The sequence below is a fragment of the Camelus ferus genome, chromosome 12, assembly GCF_009834535.1.
Source record: "Camelus ferus isolate YT-003-E chromosome 12, BCGSAC_Cfer_1.0, whole genome shotgun sequence".
In the NCBI taxonomy this organism is placed as follows: Eukaryota; Metazoa; Chordata; class Mammalia; order Artiodactyla; family Camelidae; genus Camelus; species Camelus ferus.
Genome location: NC_045707.1, coordinates 48934530 through 48959769, shown reverse-complemented (window position 1 = coordinate 48959769; position 25240 = coordinate 48934530). Strand labels below are relative to the sequence as shown.

At 36.4% G+C, this 25240-nt stretch overlaps 1 long non-coding RNA gene across 2 annotated transcripts in view; it reads left to right on the top strand.

Moving 5' to 3' along the window:
- The window catches only part of LOC106729114, a 507053-nt gene that overhangs the window by 202485 nt on the left and 279328 nt on the right, over positions 1–25240 (top strand). The gene's annotated exons all lie outside the window — the stretch shown is intronic.

The window sequence follows — 25240 nt, the reverse complement described above, 5'->3', positions numbered from 1 at the left end:
TTCTTTTTCCTTTTCTCCTATCAGAGTTTTGGCATCTTTGTCTTTTGAAGAGGGCAACGTTCTGTCAGAGTTCGGCAGGTGCTCTGGTTGGCTGAGTAGGTCCATAGATGTGAGTTTTGGTGTATTTGTGGGAGAGGGTGAGCTACAAGCGTCCTTCTACTCTGCCGTCTTGCTTCTCCCCTACAAATAGTTTTCTTGAAGTGACTTGACTAAATATTATTTGTAGCTAAAATAGCTGGATGTAGGTAGACCTCATATCAATCCAATGCAAATATGAAGCATATGCTTGTCCTTTATAGTAGAGACAGTAGAGATTGTTGGACAGCTTGTGGGCAAACTGTCAAGTTATTAAGCTACTTAGGTGAGTAAGTACGGATTCATTCTTAAAACCAGAGAGCAAATGCATGGTGATTTATAACTTTAACTATTATAACCAAGCTAACCCTACCTAAACCAGCAAACTATCTGTCTTCCATGAGTTTTGTGGTATGTTGATCCCAAGCTGAGTACACTGTGTCAATGGAGGAGTGTAAGCTAGTTAATATGGGTGGTGATCTAGCTGGTTATTATAAAAGCATCTACTTTATATCATCTTATATCATCTACTAGGAGATGTCTAGCCTGTGAGAGCCAATCAATGATTTATGAATAATATGCTAGAGACATATTGTAGGAAAAAAGATAAATTGTCCCAAGTAGTCACTAAAAATAGTTCTCAATAACCTGTCCCACTATTAGAATGTTTGTATGTTACATGAACAGTGTAAAGAGAGACTCTGGAACCTTTACCCAATGAGAAATCAAACTGAATCCCACTGAATTTATGGATAAAAGGAATCCCATTGAATTTACAGACAAGCCACTGAAATAGACCATAACATTCCCCAGAGGGACAAACATCTTATATCAGAAACAAGACGCAGGGAACATAGTATTGATGTCAAATGAGAGTGTTGTTAGCAGACAAAAAATAGCTAAGCCAAAAAATACTTTCCCAACTCTGTGTTGATGAGATGGGCTTACATTCTTTGTTTGAGAAGAGAATTATACAGGATTGATTATATTAAATTTCTGGCATAAATTTCTGTTTAATACCAATTAGTAAAGAATACAATCTCTTAACCCCTAGTCAGGTAAGAAGCCCCTGCCAAATAGAGTGAGAGTCCCTGTGCCCATGGTCCTTAATGGCAGTGTGCATCAGCACCACCCGGAAGGAAGGCTTGTTAAAACAAAGATTGCTGGGACGCCACCTGCTTAGTTTCTGAATCGGGTCTGAGAAGGAGTCCCAGTATTTGCATTTCTAGGTACCCAGGTATTGCTGATCTGGAACACCACATTTTGCAACCAGCCTTTGCATCATTTGGACTCAGTAGTTTTGGAAAACGTTGAGAACAAGAACGTGGAGGTGACATACATCAAGTTAGAAATATGAAAAAAAGGAACACTGATGACTGAGTCTTCCTCTTCCCATTTCTAACCTTATAAGAAAGAGAAAGAACCTATATTAACTTTTTCTTATGTTCTAGTTTCTTTACATACGTTGTGTCATTTAACAGGCACAGTATTCTTGAGCAAACACAATTTAAGAACCTATATCATATATAAACAACAAAATCTATAAAGCCCAAGGTCTTGTGACTCTTTGTGTCATTTTCCATTTGAAGAAACATTATTTTGATGTCTAGAATAACTGGGGGAAAATGCAGCTCTATGCTAGCACCAAAACATGAGCAATATTCATAAGGCATACCAAAAATTATTCCTTGTCATCTCTTTCCCGTTCAGTATCTTTCAGAGGTATATATAACAAACAAAGATTTTTCTGGAAGGCCATGAAAGATTTGGGGCCACAAGAACTTCTGGGACCAGACCAAAAGATTTTGTGTCTGTCCAATTAACTGAAAACCCATGAATCCTGTTTAGGTTTCTCTCTGGTTCTCAAAATTTGCATTTGAATTACATTCACCAGTAGGAAAAAACAAACAAAAAAACTCCCAGTGAATTGGGGTGAGTTTATTCCTCAGAGTGCTCAATTCTCATTTAGCCCAGTCTACATTCTACTTTAAAGATTGCTTTATTTAAAAATTTTGTAATACTCTTAATATCTGTCTTGAAGTGGTTTTTGTAGGATTAATTATACCCTGTTAAAGGATTGTCATGTGACTGAAACCTAGCCAATTACAGTACCACAATTTCCTTGGCTACACTGATAGAGCCCGACTGATTAAATTCCCTCCTGGAACTTTTCACAGGGAAATACATTTTGGATCTTTCCATCCAGTGCTGTATGTGTATTCTAAATTTTCCACATACCTTGGGCAAGTTACTTGACCTCTTTGAATTTCAGGTTATTCATCCCAAAAGCAGGTATCTTGTAGGATTGTTGTGAGGACTGAATAAGTTAATATATATAAAGTACTTGAAACAGTGTCTGAAACATAGTAAGTGCTGTATACATGCTGGCTATTTTTATGGCATTCTTTGGTCTACTGTTCTACCTGGTAAAGTGAATAAATAGATCAAAATAGCTTATACCAGCCTTTATCATAATTAATAAGCAAAAAGATACCCACATTTCTCAAACTGGAACTTAAGTGCAACAATTACTGGATGTATTAAATCCCAAGTACCTTGAAAAGAATGTAATATTGATGCAGAGCTGTACTTCATTTTCTTAAAAATAATAGCTCCAGATCCCTATTTGGTAATTCACCTAGTATATTGACTTTATGAATTGGGAAAGTACAAATCATTGAAGAAAAACTACAATATTCAAGCATATACTATATCCTAAACAATAATTAATTTCTTCTTTGTAAAATAGGGAGTTTAACCAAGTTATCTCTTATATAGCTTTTAGTTCTAAAACTCCTCTAAAACGGTAGCTCTTTAAAAACTTTTATTTTCAGAATTATAAAGCTTTGTTACAGGAAAACATTTAAGAATCATTAGCTTGACTTTTTTTTTTTTTTTATGTTAAAGAGAGATCCAAACAACTTAGTATGATTTATTCAAGATCATTCTGACAATGGCAGTTACTTGACTTAAAAGCTGCCAGGAAGTAGAAAGGAGAGAGTTAAAATGAAAATGTAGTCAAGTAGAAAAAAAATATTTTAATTAATTGTTTAGAAGGACAGAGAGTGGAGAAAATTGAAGGTAGGTCATGAACCCATATGAGACTTCTAGAAAGAGCACTCTGAGAACAAGGTTCTAGAAGGAAGTAGAAAGAGGTTGGTTTACAATCCAGGGGGAATGGCTACCTCTATGTTTCTTAAACATTAAAATGTGTTTTAAACCTCTGTGTTTCTCAACAGAATATTGTGGGGTTTGCACACAAAGATTAAAGTACTGTCTGTTGAGGCCCTCAGTTGTTAGGGATATAGGAACATCCTATAATTTTGATCCACTTTTCTATTAATTACCTTCCAACAAGCCTCTCTAGTTTTGCAGTGATTTCCCTATTCTAACCCAATTGAATGGAGTGTAATATTAAAAATCAAACGAATAAAAATAGAAACTTATAGGAAACCACAGCTATTAAAGATAAGAACTATTCAATGAATATAAATTGAGACCATCATTCACTTATCCTAGGTCAATAAAATGTTAATATCATAGTAAGTTCCTTGTTGCCCTCTTCTTCATAATATGGTCTTTAACCATGCATGGGTAACTAAAATCATGAGTCTGTGCTGGTGTTAAGACACAGCTCTTAAGCAGAGAAAATTGAAGTATTTCAAGAAATCCTCCATGGACTCTCCAATATCAAACAGTTAGCTTTAGAGAAATTTTTTCTTGTGAATATGAAAAAAAAGTTTTAAAAAGATACAAATATATGTTGATGCAAAGAAATGGGGGAAGGAGGATGAAAGAATCTATGCCAAAATACTGTTTGGCTTCATTCTCTTCATTTCTTCATTCTTACCCTCATTGCTATTCACTCCCACCATAGAATTATTTCTGCTGTTAGGGGATCTAGCTCATCTCCTACCTTCCTGAGAATGGTTTAGCTATGGGCTTCTGACCTCAAAAGACATTATTTGGCATCAAGATCATTCTTGCTTCTGGGCCCTATATCTACTGCTCAGGTGGTTGACAATGATGTGTCAATTTCTGATGTACAGCATAATAGTTCAGTCATACATATACATACATATTTTCATATTCTTTCTCACTATAGGTTACTACAGGATATTGAATATAGTTTCCTGTGCTATACAGTAGGACCTTGTTTATCTATTTTATGTATAGTAGTTAGTATCTGCAAATCTTGAACTCCCAATTTATCCCTTCCCACTTCCCCTCTGGTAACCATAAATTTGTTTTTTTATGTCCATGAGTCTATTTCTGTTTTGTAAATAAGTTCATTTGTATTTTTTTTAGATTCCACATATAAGTGATATCATATGGTATTTTTCTTTCTCTTTCTGGCTTACTTCACTTAGAATGACAATCTCCAGGTCTGTCCATTGTTGCTGCAAATGGCATTATTTTATTATTTTTTATGGCTGAGTAGTATTCCCTTGTATAAATATACCACAACTTCTTTATCCAGTCATCTGTTGATAGACATTTAGGTTGTTTCCATGTCTTGGCTATGGTACATAGTGCTGCTATGAACATTAGGGTACATGTATCTTTTTGAATTAAAGTTTCCTCTGGATAAATGCCCAGGAGTAGGATTGCTGGATCATGCTCAGGCTGTTCTCAGTAATACTCCCACTTTCTTTGGAGCTGAGTCCTGAAAGTTCTTCTCTTTGGTCCCTATCCCATATTCCTAGCCTGTATTTTAGATCCTATGCTATGGCTTTTCAGATTCTCACTAATTCTCTCAAGGAGGATCTATTTTACCTTCCTAAACCTCCTTCCTTTTACTGATAGCCTAGAATACTATATTCTCTTATTCCCCAAATGGAAAGTTCTCAAGCTCTTTGCCTTTATGGACTTCACTCCAGTTATGACCCTTTTTGTACACTGATCATGTGCTAGAATCTTCTGGTATGCATCATTTTCCAGTCCTAGCTTCCTTCAGTTCCATGCAGTGGCACCCCAAGCCCTGGTGTGGATTATTTATGACAAATAGCCTCAACTCTATAAAATAAATCTAAATGTCAACTTTAAGTATTGAAGGCATCATGATAAGGACTTCCGGTAACATTTTAGCAGACAAAGAATGGCAAGTATGGGTAATTCACTGCAGAATTAAGATATGAATAAAAAGAGTACCAGGCAGTGGCAAAGGCCAGTTGAAAATGGAAAGTAAGAATCTGTCATTGTTTAATTCTTCATGGTTTTGGATTTTTGCCTAAGGATTACTCAGTGAGCTTATTAAGGAAACTTAGGCAGTGGTTACTAGGAGGGAATTTTCATTGTGGATTGACATAGATGACTTGAAAAGTTTCAGAAAGGTGGAGGCATTAGTTGAGTTAGGACAGAAGTAACTGAGCCAAAAGTTTAGAAGAGGAAAGAGGTTACTGCTACAGAAACCACTGTTATCCTATGATTTTAAATGCTTTATTTATATTTTTGCTGATTTGACTCCAAAGTAGCTGAATGGGAGTATAAAGTTGAAAGTAACATTTGGTTGAAGGTACAGAGGTGGGGATTTCAGAGAAGATACAACACCTTTTAATAGTTATTTCCAGTATGATGAGCCACGGCAGTTCTGTGGGGTTAATCAGCCTTAAGGAACTTAGGTGCTAAAATGGATAAAAATGATGCAATGAACAGGATGAAGGAGAAACATATAAACGGGGTAGGGGAGTGGGTGGTAGCAACAGTGATTCTGAAAGTATAATACAAAAGATGTGTTGGGCCTGTGTGTGTGTATGTGTATTTATTTAATGTGGCACTTTCAATGTCTTTAAAAATGGCAATAAGAAGCAAAGAGAAAGACTCTCCAGTTTGGTGATAAAAAATAAGGGCATGGCATATAGAATATTTAATCTATCTGCAGAATAGATAAAGATGATAAGGGAAAGGGCTTTAAAAAGAAGTTTTGGGAGGATTTATTTATTTTATCCATAAAGGAGAGGGGAGAAAAGGAATAAAGTGACATGAATCACTGCAGAATGGGTTAAGTAAATAGCAAGGTTACAACTGGAGTTGCTTATCTTCATAACAGAAATGACAAAAGAATTGAGATGGATGAGATGTATGAGACAAAAGCCATAGTTACCATGGGGTTGACTCGAAACATTTTTTTAACAGAGCAAAAGGTGGGACGGTTTGAATACTGGCAAGAACAAAAAATGAAATAGAATTTCTATTAAGGTCTAAAGTTGTAATCTTTTCCTAATGCTTACCAAAATTTCTTCAGTGTTCACTAATATTTTAATTAGCTTGTTTTTTTGAAAGTTTATTTCCCCAAACATCACATTTTTTAATATTTCCCAGTTCCTTAACAACAACAAAAACTATCTTGGAAAACTTCTTGGAAAGTGCAACGTGCAAGTTATCTTCAGTAGCTTAACCATTTTAATGCATATCTTCATTGCAATTTAGTTAGCACACGCAAAACTCTTGCTTGATAGTAGAGCCTGGAAAGTCATGTTGACTCTGATGTGAGATGTTATATGTAGGATCTCATATAAATTTTAAAACAACAAAAGTGAAATTAATTTTAATGGTTTGAAACTCTGAAAATTTCTCTTGCCTCTGCTGTGTCTTTACTAATGTAGCAATTTTTCATCAGTTTAGAGAATTCAATTCATAGGCAGTTATCCTACTGATTTTAGGATCCCACCCATTGAGTAATATTTAGAAGTTCAATTTGGGCTTCTGAAATTTGCCTTTTGAGTCATGTCCCAAAGGAATCAAAGTAAACATTTTTATTCTTTTATAAAGTCATATTCGGTTGTTACTGAAATTCAAATATAACCTTATGGACAATGTTCATAATCCGACTGTGTGTATGTAATGAAGAAAGTCTGTGTAAAAGACTGTATAATCTTTTCCACAGTAGACAGACATTCAAGCAGACCATGGTTTGCAGCAAATATTTGCTGAAGTTGCCATTCATCCTGACATTCCTCATGTCTGAGCAGGTCTGTATTGTATAAAATGCAAAGAATACTGGCTGCACTTTGATTTCATATACACCCAGCACCAGTTTCAATTAAATCTGCTCTGATGATATTAACATAGGTATGGCTTCAGATTTGCAAGTGTCCTAATACTTTTGCTGAAAACAAACAGACAAACCTAGAGTTATCCCACGTCTGGTTTTATTCAGTACCCTCGAAGGAATCAGTCCTGGCAGGCTTTCATGAGCACAGAGATGTAGCTGAAGTTGTTAATTCAACATCAGCTTAATCTGGCTACTTGGGCAACACAGGACTAAACATTTCTTTAGGGTATGGAAATCAGAAAAAATGGTATTAGTGTATTACCTTTGATCGGGCACTTGTAGGCTAAGTAAGATTTTGCTAAGAGTATTTGGGAGGATGTAGGTTTGTGGGCAGAAATAGCAAAACCAGAATAAGTTCATAGATCTAAACATACATGGCTGGGTCTGGGAGATGCTGAGTACCCCAAAGTGAGCTTACAGCCAAGGGAGGTGGGAATGAGACAAGGGGACTTTAATGTAAATAAAAAAGCAAGAGCCACTGGAGTTGTTTAAGCAGAGGGGCAAACGATTATAGCCGAAATTTTAAAGATCAGTCTGGCAGATGAGTGGAGCATAGATAAATTGAAAGGGAGGAAAACCAATAAGAATCCTTTCCTAACAATGCAGATAAGAAGTAATAGGCACCTGGACTAAGACAAAAGCAAGGGAAGGTCGTTGACTTTTAAAAGCCATTTCACCAGCCTCCAGCTTCATTCTCATCCTTCTCATTTTTTTTTTTTTTTGGGTGGGGAAGGGTATTTACTTTTTCCCCCTGATTACTAAATAAAAGGCTACTTCTTCTCTTTTTCATTATGTAACAACTGACCCACAGAATTATGCTGAGGATTCAATAAAATAGCACATCTGAAAACATATAGTAATATGTGTTTTATTTATATATGTATGTGTGTGTGTATATATATATATATGTTATGTAATATATATATATAGTAATATATATATGCTATGTATTTAATATATATGATTCTACATTTATATCATATGTTGATGGCTTTCACTTTATAGGGCAAGTATTTTTACTTTATAGAACTTGAGGTTTTTTTTTTAAAGGAGCTACCTTCCAAATAATCAACCCTATTCCAATTTCTTTCATGATCATACCCAATTTACCAACTTCCCACTCTTCCCATTTCCACGTAAATGTCTGTTGGCACATCTATCTTGCAGGAAAAGGAATTCAGTTGGTTGCTTCTCCTGAATTTCTTAGGACCATGAATGCCTCACATGCTCTGCTAGTAACTTAGACTGTAAGGCTTAGCTTCCTGTGTACAAAACCTCTGCAGAGTTTCACATGTCTGTCCTCTCGATTTCTCCTGCCACAACCCTTTCATAGACCTCAAAATCTCCCAGGAACTATATCCCAATCCCCTTACCTGCTCCATGTGCCATCTCCACCAAAGTGCTGTTGGATGAAACTTCCCAGAGTGGATGCTCCTTATGTTACTCCTCTGCTCAGAAACCTCCAATTGCATTTAAGAGCACATAGCCTGGTTTCCTAGTCATATTACCTGTTTCTTACCTTCACAAAGTTTATACTCAAAGCATATTAGATGCTTTCTTAATATACCTCATGTTTTTCAGACTTTGGACCTGTTCTTTCCAAGCTCAGTGTGAACATCATCTCCCTTATGAAGCTTCTTTCCAGTATCCTTTTCCCCATTTCCAAATATGTCTTGATCACCAGTAAAACTCCATAGAAGCCCATTAATCCCTTTTCTTTATGCCTCTTTCATGTACATTATAGTAAATAATTGTCTTATCCTCAAAAATTCGCTAGATCATAAACTTCTTGTGGGCGGAGTCTACGTTGTCCATAATTAATGCTCACACAGTCACACAGGCAGGAGCAGTTCACTAAGCATCAGATTTATTTAATCATATTGAACATACATACCCTCAAAGAATGTATTTTCCTAGCCTCGGTGCAGCTGTTTCATTTGAGATGAATGTGAAAGATTTGCTCAGGCGTCTTTCTGGTTTTCATCAGCAGTATCACCACCAGTATATTCATTTTCAAGAAAGACCCATGGAATGTCTGCAAATGCAATGCATGTCCAGTTTGGTAGAATTGAATGTGGTCAGCACAGATCCAGTGCAGATAATACAGTTTACTCCAGGATTTCACTGGTGGTGACGGTCAAGTTTAGGCAAGTCTTGGGGACAGTGACAGTGCATTTGAATTATGAAATGAAAGAGCTACAGCTACCCTTCCTGTTGAGGACACATGGAAGTTCAGGCACTACCATGATTCTGTTTGGAAATAGAGCTCACTTACTGTGAGCTTATCAGTTGTGGAGCTTGTCTAACACATGTCTTCTCCATAAAGCACATCACAGACTTCTGTCACTCTAGGGGCTCTAGACAGCACTGCAGCACTATGCTTTGGGGCCATTTTAAGAAGCAAAACCAACACAAAGCCCAACAGTGCAAAAACACATGGCACTAAATTGACCTTGAAAAGGATACGTGTTTACGCTATGAAAGTGAAATACGAAGACAGAGGAGTTGCCTTGTTTGACCTCAGCTGGGAATGAGCAGATTGAATGACTTAAACTCTTCACCACTCTGCACATGTCTAAGTAAGAGTATTGACTTGGAGGTTTCAGATAAATTTTAGCATGTGGGTAAATTCACAAATTTGGACTCTGCAAATAAATGAGTTTCAACTGTACTAAGGACGATTCAACCACCAGACAGCCAAAGATGATATAATCTTTTATTAGTTCTTCTGTGAAGTTGAAATGATGTTTATTAAGTTTCTCACCATCCCTCAGCTTGCATTTTATAGTAGTGGTAAGAAGCTGTTTATAGTTGCCACAAATACTCACTGTTACAAGCCTGTAAATGTTTAATTATGTAGTTCCCTCTGCCTGGAATACTGTACTGCCTTCTTCATTACTAATTCCCATTCAGTCACTACAGCTCAAGTTAACATCATCTCCACTAGGAGGCCTACCAAGTGATCTCCTTCTGAATGTATGCATTCCTCTACCTTGGCATGTGGAATTTAATACATTTCTGTCACCTCTATCTGGAAAACTTCTTTAGTAAGGCTCATATTTACCCATTTTTGTACCCTACTATCTAGCACAATGCCTGGTACATCATGGATGCCAAATATTGTGGTGAATTGAACTGAACTAGGAAGGGTGTAGAAAGAATTGCTAATTTTAAAAAGGATAAGAATGTAACTTGAATATGTAGAACAAAACATTAAAAGACTAGGACCAAATAAAAGGTAGTACAGTAAGGAACAGAAAACAATTGATTTAAGAAAGACTTTGTGTGCTGGCGGAAAATGGCTTAATGCTCGTTGTATGCACAAATTGATGGTTCAGCAGCGTCAAGCAGTTATTTAAAAAGCTAACTTTATGCTGGAGTATATATTAATAGCAATATGGCAAGCTTATCATGAGTTGTAATCTTTCTACCATATTTGGCAATAATCAAGGCTTTCCTGAAGTATTTATGAGAGTTGTACAGAAATTGGAGCTCATTCAAAGAAGATCAACAAAAATGAAAATGAGACCATTAGGAAAGATGAAAGGGACTCTAGGGACTCCAAGGAGGTCAGAGAACAGCAAAGAGGATCATGAATTAGAACTGGTTATTAAGCCCAGCCCCGTACTTGGCACAAGGCTCAGTAAATAACTCATTGCTTAATTAAAGTACTCAAGTTGAGACTCAAAGGACAGAGATTAGTGGTCCTGCATTAGTATACTAGTCCAAACTGGGTAAAACAGATTAAAATTCTAGAAATAGATTAAAAGTTATTTGAAGGAAAATCTGATGATCCAATGATTAAACACTGGAAAAAACTTCAGCAAACGATCTTGAAATATTCATTCATACGTATCTTATTAGAATCATTTTGATGGCAGCCTGCAGCGTTATAACCTTCACTGGTATATTACTTTTCTGGTCTAGAAGGCTGTGACTATAGTTTTATTTAATCTGTTTAACCTGTGTCCATCTTGACTGTTTTCATATTTCTCACTTTCTCTCTCACATATATTTTCCTAGGGGAGATAAAGAAATTTATTTCCTTTTCTTATTCTCACTTGGTAATAGATTTAAACCAAGCTACAGAAAGAACTCTTAATTTAGAAAGTTGACTACGTGTCTTGCATACGTAGTGACAGTAATATTTTTATAGCATCTATTAAGAGCTTAAATGCTCCAAGCACTAGGATGGGATCTACATGCATTATCTCATTTAATACTAACAAAAATTCTCTGAGAAAGGTATTATGATGATCTCTCCTGTGGATGAGGACTGAGATACAACAGTGTAAAGACACATAAGTGTACCTACTCTCATGAAGCTTATCAGTGAGAGAAATGAGAGAAATAAATGAGAGATACTGTCAAAATAATACTTTTTCCCTACGGCAGATGGTGACATGTTGTAAGAAAAAAAAATAATAAAGTAGGGAAGAGGGAGTTTAAGGATGAGGGTTGGGTATGAGGCTGTCTGGTGGTTGAATCGTCCTAAGTGCAACTGAACATCATTATTTGCAGAGTCCATATTTGTGAATTGTCCTACATGCTAACATTTATCTGAAGCTCCCAAATCAATATTCTTATCTAGACATGTACAGAGGGATGAAGAATTTAAGTCACCCAACCTGCACATTCCCAGCTGAGGTCAAACAAGGCAACTCGTCTGTGTGCTTATTTCACTTGCATAGTGTCAACATGTATCCTTTTCAAAGTCTATTTAGTGACTCGTGTTTTTGTATTCTTATGCTTTGCATTGGTGGAGTCACATCTTAAAATGGCCCCAAGGCACCCATAAAGCTTCCTTAAGCTTTTGAGACATTCGCGCAAAGGTTAGAAAGAAACGAGGAGATCCACAAGAATAGTTAGGGAAAGAGCATTTGTGTTGGAGAAAACAGTTTTGTGCAAGAGGCCCAAGTAGGAGAATGAATGTAATGTTTGAGGGTGTACCTCAGCTCCTCGAGGTGAGGGGAATGGGTGCAGTTGGTCACTGTGACCCAATCACAGCCTGCAAACAACAGAATGGTAAGAGATCAATGCCAAAGAAATAATAGGATATTGGAGCCCAGATAATGCAGGAGCTCTGTGACTCATTAAGGACTTTGGCATTTATTTTGAATGAGTTTGGAAGTTATTTGAGGACTTTGAGCAGAGGTGTGAATGATCTGACAAATTTTAAAAGGCTCCCTCTTATGTGTTAGGAACAGACTGTAGGGAGACAAAGATAAAAATAGAATAAGAGTTAAGCTACAGCAGTCCTCCAGACAAGAAGTGGTGATAGCTTGCACCACAGTGGTGAGAGTGAAGGTGGTAAGAAGTGGTTGGATTCCTGATACATTTGAAAGGTGAAACCAAAAGAGTTTTCTAATCAAGGCTCCACAACTCACCCCTTGGCCTTAAGCAGACTTAATTTCTTAGAGCCTTAGTATCCTTTCCTTAAAATGTGGGACAATGTGTCTACTCTACTGACAGATTGTAAGAATTAAATAAAAAAATATATCTGTGTTGTGCTTGACATAATGCCTAGAACACAACAAATGCCTAATAAACACCACTTCTCCCCTGTCTTGTCTCCCACGTTTATCATGTTTTACGTTTCATCACCTCACTTGTCTTGAAAAATATACTCTAAGGTAACACAGCAAACATTATTAATTTTGATTTATAAATGAAGACATATGATGCCATTAATTTAAATGATTCATATGAAACTGTGGCAAAAGTTAAAGCACCTCTGGACTTAACTGCTGTTACACTGCACCTTCAGGTGCAGGGGAGGCTTCTCACATGTTGATGTTTGAATCCTTCCAGGCATCTCATGAGTCTCATAAGAAGCAAAATTCGCCCTGCTTTTGGTGGATTTTTAAAGTGTGCTCTCCAAATTTTAATTTTAAAGGTTTCTTTTAAAGAAGCATATGCTATCCCAGCTGTCTACATCTAATAAAGCAGCCACTGACATAAGGAGAAAAAGCAGGAATGGAATGTAACATTTCAGGGGTTCTTCAGATACACTGGAGGCTTTTGAATAATATGAATGCAGTGAAATCAGGTTAACATGCAAGTATAGGGACTGTGGAAGAATGAAACTCCTTCCCCCTGTAAGACATGTAGAATCCCAGACTTTCAAAGGCAATACTGTTTATTACACATATATTATTAATAAGACAGAAAAATTACACACTATTGGATGTTTCTGCTATTGATATAAAATCACGACGTGGTTATTTGTAGGATGTTTATGTAAAATTCATTATGATAACATTCATAATGTTTCTCTAACTCATAATTACTATGTGAATAATTATACAGTGAAGTCAGTGCATGTCTCCACGTGTTTTACTTTCTCATGGTCAGAACTAGAAATATTGCAACAGTTTACGGATACTGCTGAATATTGTTTAAAGTCACAATGCTCAAAATCAGTAAAAAAAAAAAAAAAAGAAAAAGAAAAAAGCAGCCAACTTGCTAATAACTAATGCTGCACTTTCAAGTTGAGTCAATAATTTAAATAAAACTTTTTTTCATATAATTGATAGTGAGAACTGATATTTTAGACTTTATGTTATTCATTGTATGATTTATTTTTCAAAACGTCCGATTATTCTGACTTTGGACAGAGATCATTCTAATCTCACTTTGCTCTCAAGAGGTTAATAGTAAAAGGATTGCCAAGGCCCAGAAGGAAAAATGGGGGCTTCCCAAACTGCCATCCACCCCTGGAAAGTCTCTCTTCTACCAAAAATAATCCAAATAAACACCTGCAGAAAGGACAGTTATAGAAGCTCCAAGTGAGCATCACAGTCAGTCACTGGAGAAGCTTATGAAACACATAGGTTCCCATACCCTAGGCAAACTTTCCCAAATGAGAACCTCTGTGGTGGGACCCAGACATCCTACTTAACAAGACTTCTGGATGATATTTGCACAACCCAAAGTTTGAGAACCACAAATTCTAACTATAGAAAAAACATGACTACATTATTGATCCTCAGTTTCCTTACCTATAAATGGGGGATAATTATATTCACCTCATGTGATCATTGTGAAGATTAGATAAAACCAAGAGGAAACATATGAAGCATGCAATGTTTTGTACTACTTTTGATCCTTGTTGACCTCAAGTTCAACCAATTTTCTGGGCTGATTAAACAGAAAAACAAAAGATTTGAGGATATTTTCAAGAAAGCATTTCAAGTAATAGATCATGAAATTTAGATATACTACTGATTAAAATGAAGCCAGAAAGGACTTGGCAGAGTGAAAGAAAAATGAGTGTTGGAGGGTCTGAGAGTCTCAGTGGAATCAAAGTAAAGTGTGTTGTGAGTCTACATGCAAATTGACAGAACGGAGAATGGAGAGGAAAGTGAGTTCCCTTTCCCCAAATTTGCAGAATGGAAATGTGTGTGTGTCTGTGTGTGTGTCCGTGTGTGTGTGAGAGAGACTAGAAAATTGTTGGAAATGGGATAACACTATCAAAACTAGTAGAACATCAACTACAAAAGTTGTGAAACGTAAGACAGGACAATTTGGTATGGGTCGTTTTAAAACCCTCAAGACAGAATCAAAACCTTGTTTCTACTGCATCCAAAGAATCTGTTCCTCTTCCCTAAAAAAAAATGTGTCACTCTTTATGAGACTAAGGGGTTAGAGAATAGAATAAGGAGAAATTTGCCAAAGTACAGGAAGTTAAAATTTAAGATTTCATTGGTCTAATGGCTCTCAATTATGGCAAGACTGAGTATAGGACAAGAAAGGAAGTGACTAGGTGGAGTTGAAGGCCAGTGGGATTGAGGCCAATGATGTGTGAGATAGGGATTGTTGTGTGGGTTTCTAACACAGCTAGGAGGGTGGCAGGGTTTAGGAGGTGAGAGGAAGGTTGTGCTCTAGGGGCAGTGCAATGATCGATGGAAGGTGGGCAGCACACAGGAGGCTGATGGGTGAAGAGGAAGAGAGGTGTAGAGGGGCTACGGTCATGATGTGCACCTTGTTTACAGTCGGTTAGGAGAGTAATGGTTAATGAGTGAGGCAGCGTTACAGAGCTGGGAGTTAGGACTCCTACCCCCACCCCAGATCCCATGAACATGAAAGGATAAGCAATGCATGATCCAGAAGCTCCAAAGGAAGCCAAGTTCCTCAGAGGAGCACCAGATTTCAGGAGGACAGAAGGCTTTGTCTGTGAAAAAGTTGGGAATGCTGGCAAAGCCACGGCAGGGTCCACCAGGTTTCCTGTGTGTGCTCCTAGTGTCCTCACACAGGGCGTTGCTCTCAGAAGGGACTGTGTACTCTGTGACTATCACATTGAAAGTCTTGTCAATTTTATCTTTGATAAAATTGGGATAATAGAGAACTCACAGGGGGCTTAGAACCTCAGATCACCTGTTGTCTTGCCTCCTTGGGCAAGATCTCAGTCACCTGCTCCCTCTGCCCTGACCCCACTGCCCAGTGACTGCTGCCACCTCCAGGGGACCTAGATACAGGCGTGGGGAGGGGTGGGGACCAGGAATACAAGCCCCACACTCACAGTTGCGGAGCAGGACTCAGGTTCCTGTGCAAGTCTATCTTCGCCCCTTATCTGAGGGAGCATGACACTGGTAATAAGAAAAACCATGAGAATAGGTTTAGAGAGAGATCCCAGAAGAAAAGAAAAAGGCTCCCCACCCCCTGCCTTTTGCACAAGGAGGCCTACATTTACATTTGCAGTGGGCCCTGCAAATGTAAGTGACGTAGCTGGTCCTGATCCGAGGTTTCCGAAGGTAACGAGGGAAAGATTATAGGAGGGCAATGATGAGAAGAGGGGTGAGAGAGACGGGACATCAATGAGTCTTCAGGGCAGAAGGGAGGAGGGATTATAAACTGAGATATCAGGGGATGGTGGACTTTGTATTTTGAGCAGTGTCCAGAGACATGGAAATTACCCTGTCAAAGAGCCAAAGGAAACTCAGGGAAAAGTTTTAGTGTGAGTGCACTGAAAGCCAGAGCTCACCTTTATTGCTGATGGCCTCCACTCAGGGTACCAAACAGAAAGCTGAGACGTTCGATCGATCCAGGGGCCATTTAGCTAGAGAAACTTCCCTTCAAACTTGAAACAGCTCCTCTCATGGGATACAACAGTAAACTTGTAGTATGTGTGGGCAGGTGGCAGCCAAGGGAAGGCAGAGGGGACAGAATTTGGGTGTCATTGCCAAGAGCTGGATACAGCCAAAACCTGTGGAACCTACAAAGGAAAAAGAACAGGCTTTGATTGCTGGCTTCTCAGTTTTTAACCCTGATTAAAGACCTTAATTTCTTCAGAGTTTATCTGTAGTGACAGTTCCTGCTTTTCTGACTGCCCAAGATTGTTAAAAGTGTTCAAATATATAAAGTGAACTTACCTTGCAAATAGCTACATGAATATTAATTGGTACTTAAATTCTATATCCATTTGTTCTTTTGGAGGATTATAGGATATTTCAAATTATTCTGAGACAGCATTTAGAAGGGAAAGAGATGCTGGAATCATGCTTCATTGCCACCCCTACATCTCTTGAAGATTAAACCTTAAGATGGAACAATGAAAAATTTAAACACAAACAGAGCAAAAATGAAAGGTGAAATTCCAAAGTAGAGGAAAGCTAAGTTTACACACACACACACACACACACACAAAACTTGAGTGTGAATAGGTGAGCGTCTTAGGAGATTATCAGGGTAAGAAGAATGTGGGAAGAGGAAAAAAAGATTGTATCTTCGTGAATTTTAGAATATTTTTCACTGTATATCTTTTTTTACATTTATTTTATGTAGTCTCTTTTTCTATGTTATTGTCTCTATTTTTCAGTATATTATGGAAGAGTCTAAAATGTCTGTAGGCTTAGCCCTGCTTACCCACTTTGTCTCATTTACGAGTGAAATACCCACAAGAGAGTGTGAGAAAAAATCCGAAGAGATCAATGAAGCATTTCATTAATTAATAATCTCAGAATTTTAGAAAAGAGTTTTAGACAATCCAGAAACTAAAATTTGAGTAAAATGTTTCAGTCACCTCCTGGGTTAATTAAAACCCCAGCTTAATGCAAACTAATGTTTTGAAATGTCTTTTTCTCAAACGTGTATTTAAAGTAGGTAACACTTTATGTCCTCAGTTTTGTGAGATTTTGGAGGCAGAATTCGAAACAATAGTATCCTCAAATTGTGTGTGTGTGCGTGTGTGTGTGTGTGTTTTCTCCCGATAGAGATGAAACCATCAGCTAGGATAAGGTATAAATATTAGGTGCCACCAGCTCTATTATTCTTTTAGGTGGAGGTTCAGGCAACGCTTCTTTGAAAAGATCGCCACCTAGGGGAAATTATGAGTTAAAGCAACATCTGCAATGCACCACACATGCTGCATAATTCCTGGTGACGTATTTAAGAATAAAAACATGTAAGATGTTCTCATATTTCAGTAAATGAGGTAGGCCACCTATGAAACCCAACTAACTGGTGGGCCTAGAATATGTATTTATGCCTAACTTTATACTGATTCCTAAACATTAGAACTGCATATAGCTTCTGCTTATGTATTAGGGCTTGACTTCTTTTTCCTCTGTATCTAGAAATATATTTAGAAAATAGATATCCTGACATTTGATTACAGGGATTAAAATTACATTTGGGGAAAATTCTTTAATTTTAAAGTAGTCACAAATTTTAATTAGAATCCTGAAAATGTTTGAGCCTAACATGTCAAAGATTTCTATCTCAATTAAGTCTTGGAAATGAACAAACTTTTTTTTCTCCTTAAACTCATTTGCTTCGGAGCATTTATGACTGGGTCCCAAATCAGAGCAAGTGGAGTGGGAGATAATTTAGTTGGTTGATTCAGGTAAAAATGGGCTATTTTTCTTTGCTTCAGTTTCTGATGTTTTGGAATCACTACATTTTCTGAAAGCACATTCAATATGAAATATGATTCATGTAGTAATCTTTACATGCTATATTATAAATATGGGAACTTGAAAGAAAGCAACAAATCTTAAAGGTAGGTTTAAAGGGATGATTTAGTAACTTTGAGAAATGTATGTCCTATTTAAAAAAAAAAAAGTGGCTATCTTCAAAAGTTAACTCTCTCCGAAAAATCCTTAAAAACTAATTTTGAGTTAAATCAGTATGTTCTGAAGATGAACAATTTTGGGTTAATTAGATGCTTCTGGATTGTGAGTTTTTAATGTATCAAGAATTATATACAGTAGGCAAAAGTTTAAATAGGGAGAAAACAGCTTTATGGATTATTTGAAGGAAGAAGTTTTATTGTCTTGTGTTTACCCTCATTAGATCAGTTGGTCATACTGTTTAGCTATTAATTCCTCAGTCTTCCCCAGTAAATGGTAAGCTCCTTGGAAGCAGAGACTGCTTTATATGTAGTCATTTCCAGGGTACTATTTGGTCAGTGTCTGTTCTGGTTAATTGGTAGGCATAGTATCAGTAGTTAAATATTTTGACAATAACCCTTCGATGTTATCTGTAGCACTTAGGATATACAGAATGCCCAACATTTAGGAGGGAAACAAAGCACAATGGATAAACGAATGAATGAAGGGTCTCCAAAGTCCTACCTGCTGCTTTATATGTGGGTTTATTTAAGATACCACTCCCCTGCCAAGAAAAGAGAAAAACATAATTTAAAGAAAAGAAGTTAATCTACTGTAGAAGGCATAATTAACATTTGTAAGGCAAATATAAATTATTCTCATCTCTTTTTAGGTTATCCTAGCCTAAGCATCTTTATAGGTAATCAACAAATAATGGCCACCAAAGGGAACTACTATGCAAAGTCGTTATTATATAATATATATAATGTTATATATATTACATATAATATATTTTATATGTTATATATTTATATTATATAATATAATATTGATAATAATTATATTCTATAATATAAAATGACGTATATATATATATAATCACATAATTATACAGAAATATCTTAGGAATGAGTAGTAACTTTGCTAATGGAATAGAAAAGATTCTTAAATACATTAAGATGGATTGTAAATTTATCTACCTGGATAACTAAACTTGACATTTGATCACTGCCTAGTAAACTTATGTAAATATCTTGTCAGCCCACTTGTAATACCCCTAAGATATGTTAAATTCATTTACACAGATTAACTTGTGCTTGCAAAAGTACAAAATGTGTTATGAGTCTAAAATTGAGTGTCCTATAGTTTTCATGTAAAGATGGCTAATGATAATGAACACCCTAAATGCTGAAAAATTCTGCATTCTAAAACATACTTGACCTCCAGGATTTTAACAAAACCCTTGTGGAGCTGTCTTGCATATGTAGTCTAATCCAGTGAGCTTTCTCCTCCTAACCTTCATCATCAATGCATCATGCTATTTGAATCCCCAGCGAATCTTAACCCTGTTCTATTCCTTTACAGGCCCTCTTTCCCTCAAAGCAGCAACTTTGCCATGCTGAATAAACGAATCCAGGCTAATATATTCATCAGGCATTATTAATTGCCAACTCTCTCCTGATATATACAGATCTAATAGATGACTTATTAGGATAAAATTTGTCTTAAACTAAAGGTGTACGGAAGCTTAAGGTGAGATGTTTACACTAGCTAGACAGACCATGAACATGCCATTGACCAGTAGAAACTATTTTAAGGAAAGTGGGCTTTAAAGGTACACCAAGATGTAAATGCCCTTCTTTTGCCCATACATATGGCTGAGTCTGTTGGTAATCTTAGGACACAGGCATTGTAGTACCTTATGTAGAATTATTCCTAGCTAAGCTCTTACTTCTTTTTGTTTCATCCACATTTCCTATTTAGATTCTTACTCTAATTCCTGATACCTTCCTTATGGCAAACCTTTCTCAGCTTTTACACTTGGATTCTTCATTAGACCCAGATGCTTTCAATTGACCCCGTTCTATTGGCTACTGCCTTTACTTTTTATACTGTATTTACTCTTTTGCCCCTAACTGTGACTGCCATGTTGCAGCCCTCAGGCTCTTCTCCTGCCAGCAGCTAGCAATTTTTCATTTCCACCCACTTCCATTAGTGACAGATGATTCCTAATTTAGAGAATTAGGAATTCTGTAATCAGAGTGAGCTTTCACCTTTCACCTTACTTTCACCTTAGAAGAAAAGGGAACGGGGCCAGGAAACGTCTCTAATGATGTGAATATTCTAGCTCAGTTTTGCACTCTGCTTCTTTTCTCTCTTTGAAACCTCTCATCCCATAAATAATTTATCACTGAACCTTTGGACATCAATTACTGAGACTCAGCATTTTTCCAGAACGGAATTACAATACGCAGTATGACTGCAAACATTTGACTTTGAATATTGACTCAGAGTTATATCCTTGAATAATCTGGACTGAATTTAAAATTTCACCCTACTCCCATCCACTTCACAGAGTAAATGCTATAAGGAAACAAACCGTGTGGCTTCCAGTCTCTGTCACCCACTAGCTGTGTGACTCTGCTAAGGTGCTCAATAGCTCTTAGCATCTGCTCTCTCATTGATAAGCTAAGCATATGTTTTTAGCCCAGGCCCTGGCACAGGGTAAGGGCTCAACAAATGCTGGTTTAAACATGGAATAAAATAAGTGTTGGCTGTTTCAAATTTCTAAACCACGTATTTTAAGTTGCAGAGTTATAATAAAATGTATTTTCAGGTGCACTTTAGAGGAGAATCATTGCTGTGAGCATTATCATGGAGGTTCATACTCATGATCCTGTGACCCAGCATGTTGGAGCCAAAAACTTCCTTCTGACAGTAAAAGATTCTGTGTTCAGTTCCATGAGGCTCTGTCTATCTGTGAGGACCAGTCTATTGTATAACACAGTTCAGGGTGCCAGAGATGTGGTTGGGTACCTGCTACTTTAACAGCTTCTTCCTTGCTGACTCTTCTTTATGTTTTCCTACTGAAAGTGATTTTAGTACGCACTTAATAAGTCACTATGCTTCCCTGTTGGAACTACCTAATAATCACAATTCATTTTATAGATGTAGTTTTATTTTTTTATATTAAAGCTGTTTATTGAGGGCTTCTTATATGCAAGACTCTGCACTGGAAATAGAAAATCAGTTCCTTACCCTATAGATTTTTCTAGGCAGAAAAGAATCACAGACAGCTATAATTTTCGAAGGATAATGGAATTATTAATGGAGTGAATGTGAGGGAAATATAAAGAGAAGAATCTACTCTGGGACGATTGATGAATGCATGACTAAGTTGTAAATGTGGAAACTGTCTCAGTCTGAGGCAGAGCCAATCCTTAGCACTGATTTATGCTCCCAATAGAAGTGGTTAAACAGCTGGAAAGAGCTGGAAATAAGGCAGTAATAAAGTATAAAGTATCCTCTGGATACCAGACCTACAAATAAACAGGTTTTGCTTCTTTCCCTAACAAATTCTGCTCTTATTAGTGGCTGTGATCATTAATAAATTACATGATGCTCAAGTCCCAGGAGGTAATTGACTATCACAAGTCTTGCATTTAAATCTAGGCCAATGGACATATATTCTCATTTTTATTTCTCAGGATTAAAGCTTTAAGCATTATTTAGTTTAGCAATTTGGATTTAATATTCAAGCATATAAAGATAAATTCCAAATTTGTTAATTTTCTTTTCTGTTGTCAGTATTAAAAGCAAAACACACATACTGTCAGTACAGATTGCTAATGTTAATCAGTGGGGTTAATGTCAAAGGGAATTCAAAATAGACTCTTTGTAGTAATGCCTTTAAACTTTTATTTACAGTGTAAAATTATTATAAATGACAGTCTGTAGAAATCCAAGGACTCTTGTGGGTCTGTAGTTTTTCCTCCTTCATTTACAAACTTTGACAGTTTATATTTATGGCTTAGATTCATAGGGCAAAAAGATGCTATTATTAAACACCACGGCATATGGGAACACATTCAAATAAACAATATAAATATTTTAATATGGTTCTTTGTGCCAACACATTTACAATACTCCCTTTAATGTATCAGTGTACCATTTGTCCTGCTCCAAATGTGTAGATACAATAGGAACACAGTGATCATTAATGTTTTTATTTAAATGTTTTACCTTTGCCACTAGGTGGCACCTAAATATTAATAGTTGTCAAGCTTATGTTCTGCATAAGAAGCAAGATAGAAAGTAAATGAGAGAAAGGAAAGTTAGTTTTATTAACTTTGCTTTGTATTTGAATATTTGTGCTAGTATATACTCTGAGGTCATGGGTTTATTGCAGGAAATAGTGTGGAATTCATTAAAAATTTATAAGCAAAAGGAAAACAAAATATTCCCTTTTTTTCAGGAAAAAATAAAAAATTAGCATTGACTTTGGAAAATCCACTGGAAGCAGGGGTAAACATATTTAGTGTTGACCTCAGCTTGTCACTGTATATAATAATCTTTCAGCTCAAGGAAATGTTACAATCAATGGAAATTATAAAAAGTACGATTATATATAGCAGAATTCTAATTTTGCTTTTGGTAGAGTGCTGTTTAATGAAAAATGTCATATGAATTACCTAATATAGTAGCGATTTTTGCGAGAACTGATAAATTAATACCAGTTTAAAGTCTTAAATCACTAGAACTAAAAGGGACATGTTAAAAGTCTAAATATATTTATAGGAGAGAATACTCAAGTATTTCATGATAACAGATATATCGATCATTTATAGAAAGTTCAAATGCCATATGAAAACATGAGAAGATGCTAATATCAATAGTTTTTCTTTAGGGCTAGCATAAGACAGAACCTTCAATGATGTGTTAGCATTATGAATGTTAATCAGTTATCTTATACACCTATAAATTCTTATGAATATTTTTCTAAAGTAAAATTTTTATTTTGCTCTAACTGTAGATGACTAGCGCCACAATAACTTAGACTAATTTTTTCCACTCAGATATTTTTTTCCTACCAAATATGTGTATATTGGCACACACATAAAGGTATTAATCAACAATTGTCAGATTGTCATCATATGAATTATATAAGCTGTTAAACTACTACTAAAAATTACAATTGAGACACAGATGTCAGTATTCCTTCCTTAGGTACCATTGGTTGCCTGGCGTGCAGCCCCACATTGAAGAGACTCTCTTTTTTTTCTACCGTCTTTGGAACTCAAGTCAAGCTTATTAAAGGAAATTTTGTTCCTAGAAAGATTATTTAAATAAGATAACAGGGAGATATGTTCCATTAATATAGTGGACCCACAACTTTGGACCTAGACTTTAGGTCCTGAAACCATTTACTTCTTTTAATTTCAGGTCCTTCATCTGTAAAAGGGAAATAAAGCATTGGTTCATAGTGTAGTTATATGTGATAATGTATGCTAAAGTCTTGCATATGCTTAAATGTTGTTTGAAATTTTAGATCTCTGTTGTGAATAGCCTGATGTTCTACGCAAGTGGCTTGTAACAGGATTTTAACATTTATTGGAATTTTCACTGTCATCAGGAGCAGCATAAGACAGAACCTTCTTTAAGCATTATGATACATGCGTTTTGACTTTGAAGAGATGCTTTTCCTGTATGGGGAAGGACGATCTTGACTTGAGTGAGTAATTCTTAGCAGGAGCTATTTGGGTATCAATGTTTGCCATACAAAGAAAGGAAACATCATGACCCGGTGGTAAGGGGAGGAGATAAAGGACAGAAAGTGTATTTGGGGAATGAATCCAGCTTTAGAGATTTAATTGGTCCTTATGATATGTGCAATTCAAAGTAATATACCTGATTGCAGTTTTCCAAGAGAAAACAAGACAGTTAATGAATCATTTTGTCAATTATTTCGTGAGATATTGCATTTATAGTTGCCCTAATTACTAAAAACTGACTTTTACATACCACATAATGTGTCAGCGGTCTCATGTGTGCATTTATTAAATATTATTATAACTGATAGATACTAAATATCACTGTTCTGAGTGTTTGGTAAATATTGACCCATTTAATCATCATAATCTCATTTAATCCCATGAGATAGATAGATACTACAGATGAGGAAAATAAGCCAAAATTTCAGGAACATGCCTTAGTCACACAGGTGTTAAATAAAATTTTGAACCCACAAACCTCAATGTTAATCATTAAATTCCCAAGAGGGCTCTGTAATGAATCAAACCCCTAAAGCAGAGAGCTGCTTCATCTTTAGTGTGCATACATATCACTTAGACGTCTTTCTGCAAGGCAGCTTCTAACTCAGTAGGTCTGGGTGGAGCCTGGGCATTGGCATTTCTAACAAAGTGTCAGGTGGTGCCTCTACCATTGGTCCTTGGACCATACTTTCAGTATTAAGGTCCAGGCCACTGCCTTTGTACACTCTTTAATGGAAGCCAAAACTGAATTTCCAAGACAAGCTGGTTCCTGTTTAGTTTAGTGATAACAACTGTAATGTCTAGATATCTCAGTCCAACAAAATTGCAATCAGATTTCCTGGGTCTTGTTAATGAATCTAGACTGACCTAATGTTCAGTAACTGAGATGATAATTTTGATTATAAAACATAGTTTTTGTATAATGGTTAACAGTGATTTACAGTCTACCATGAAATGCTTCTTAAATATTCAGTTGTTTGTTCTTCACGGTAGATGTGAGTGGTAATGGGGTATGACAGCTACGTTTGAGGATGACAGAGACTCAAGACTTCCGCCATCAGTCTCTCAAGCAGCAGTGACAACACACAGATGATGCCTAGACTCTCTTCCATCCGCTCACCTTGAAGTCAGGCTATGTTCCATTAATTGGCTAAAACCCAAATAGATGCAGAAAAATACTAGTACTGAAACAGCTAAGCCACATTCTGATTTTGCTTTAAATGAATGGATAATCAAGGCCAACGTAATTCAGGAGCATTAATATTAAGAGCAGTTTTCAATTGTGATTACATTAATTTGAACCTGTCTAAATACAAACAGCTTAGATGCATATATCATTTTATTATATCCCTAAAATCAAAATTAAACTAAAGCAGCTGGTTTTTTTTTTAATCCTGTTCACTCCCTTGCTCCAAGACCACCTATGGGGTGTTATTTGTATCATTTTCTTCCCAGACTCTGCCAGTCTGGTGTAGCTGGGTTATTTCACCTCTTGTGTTTATTTTAATGGA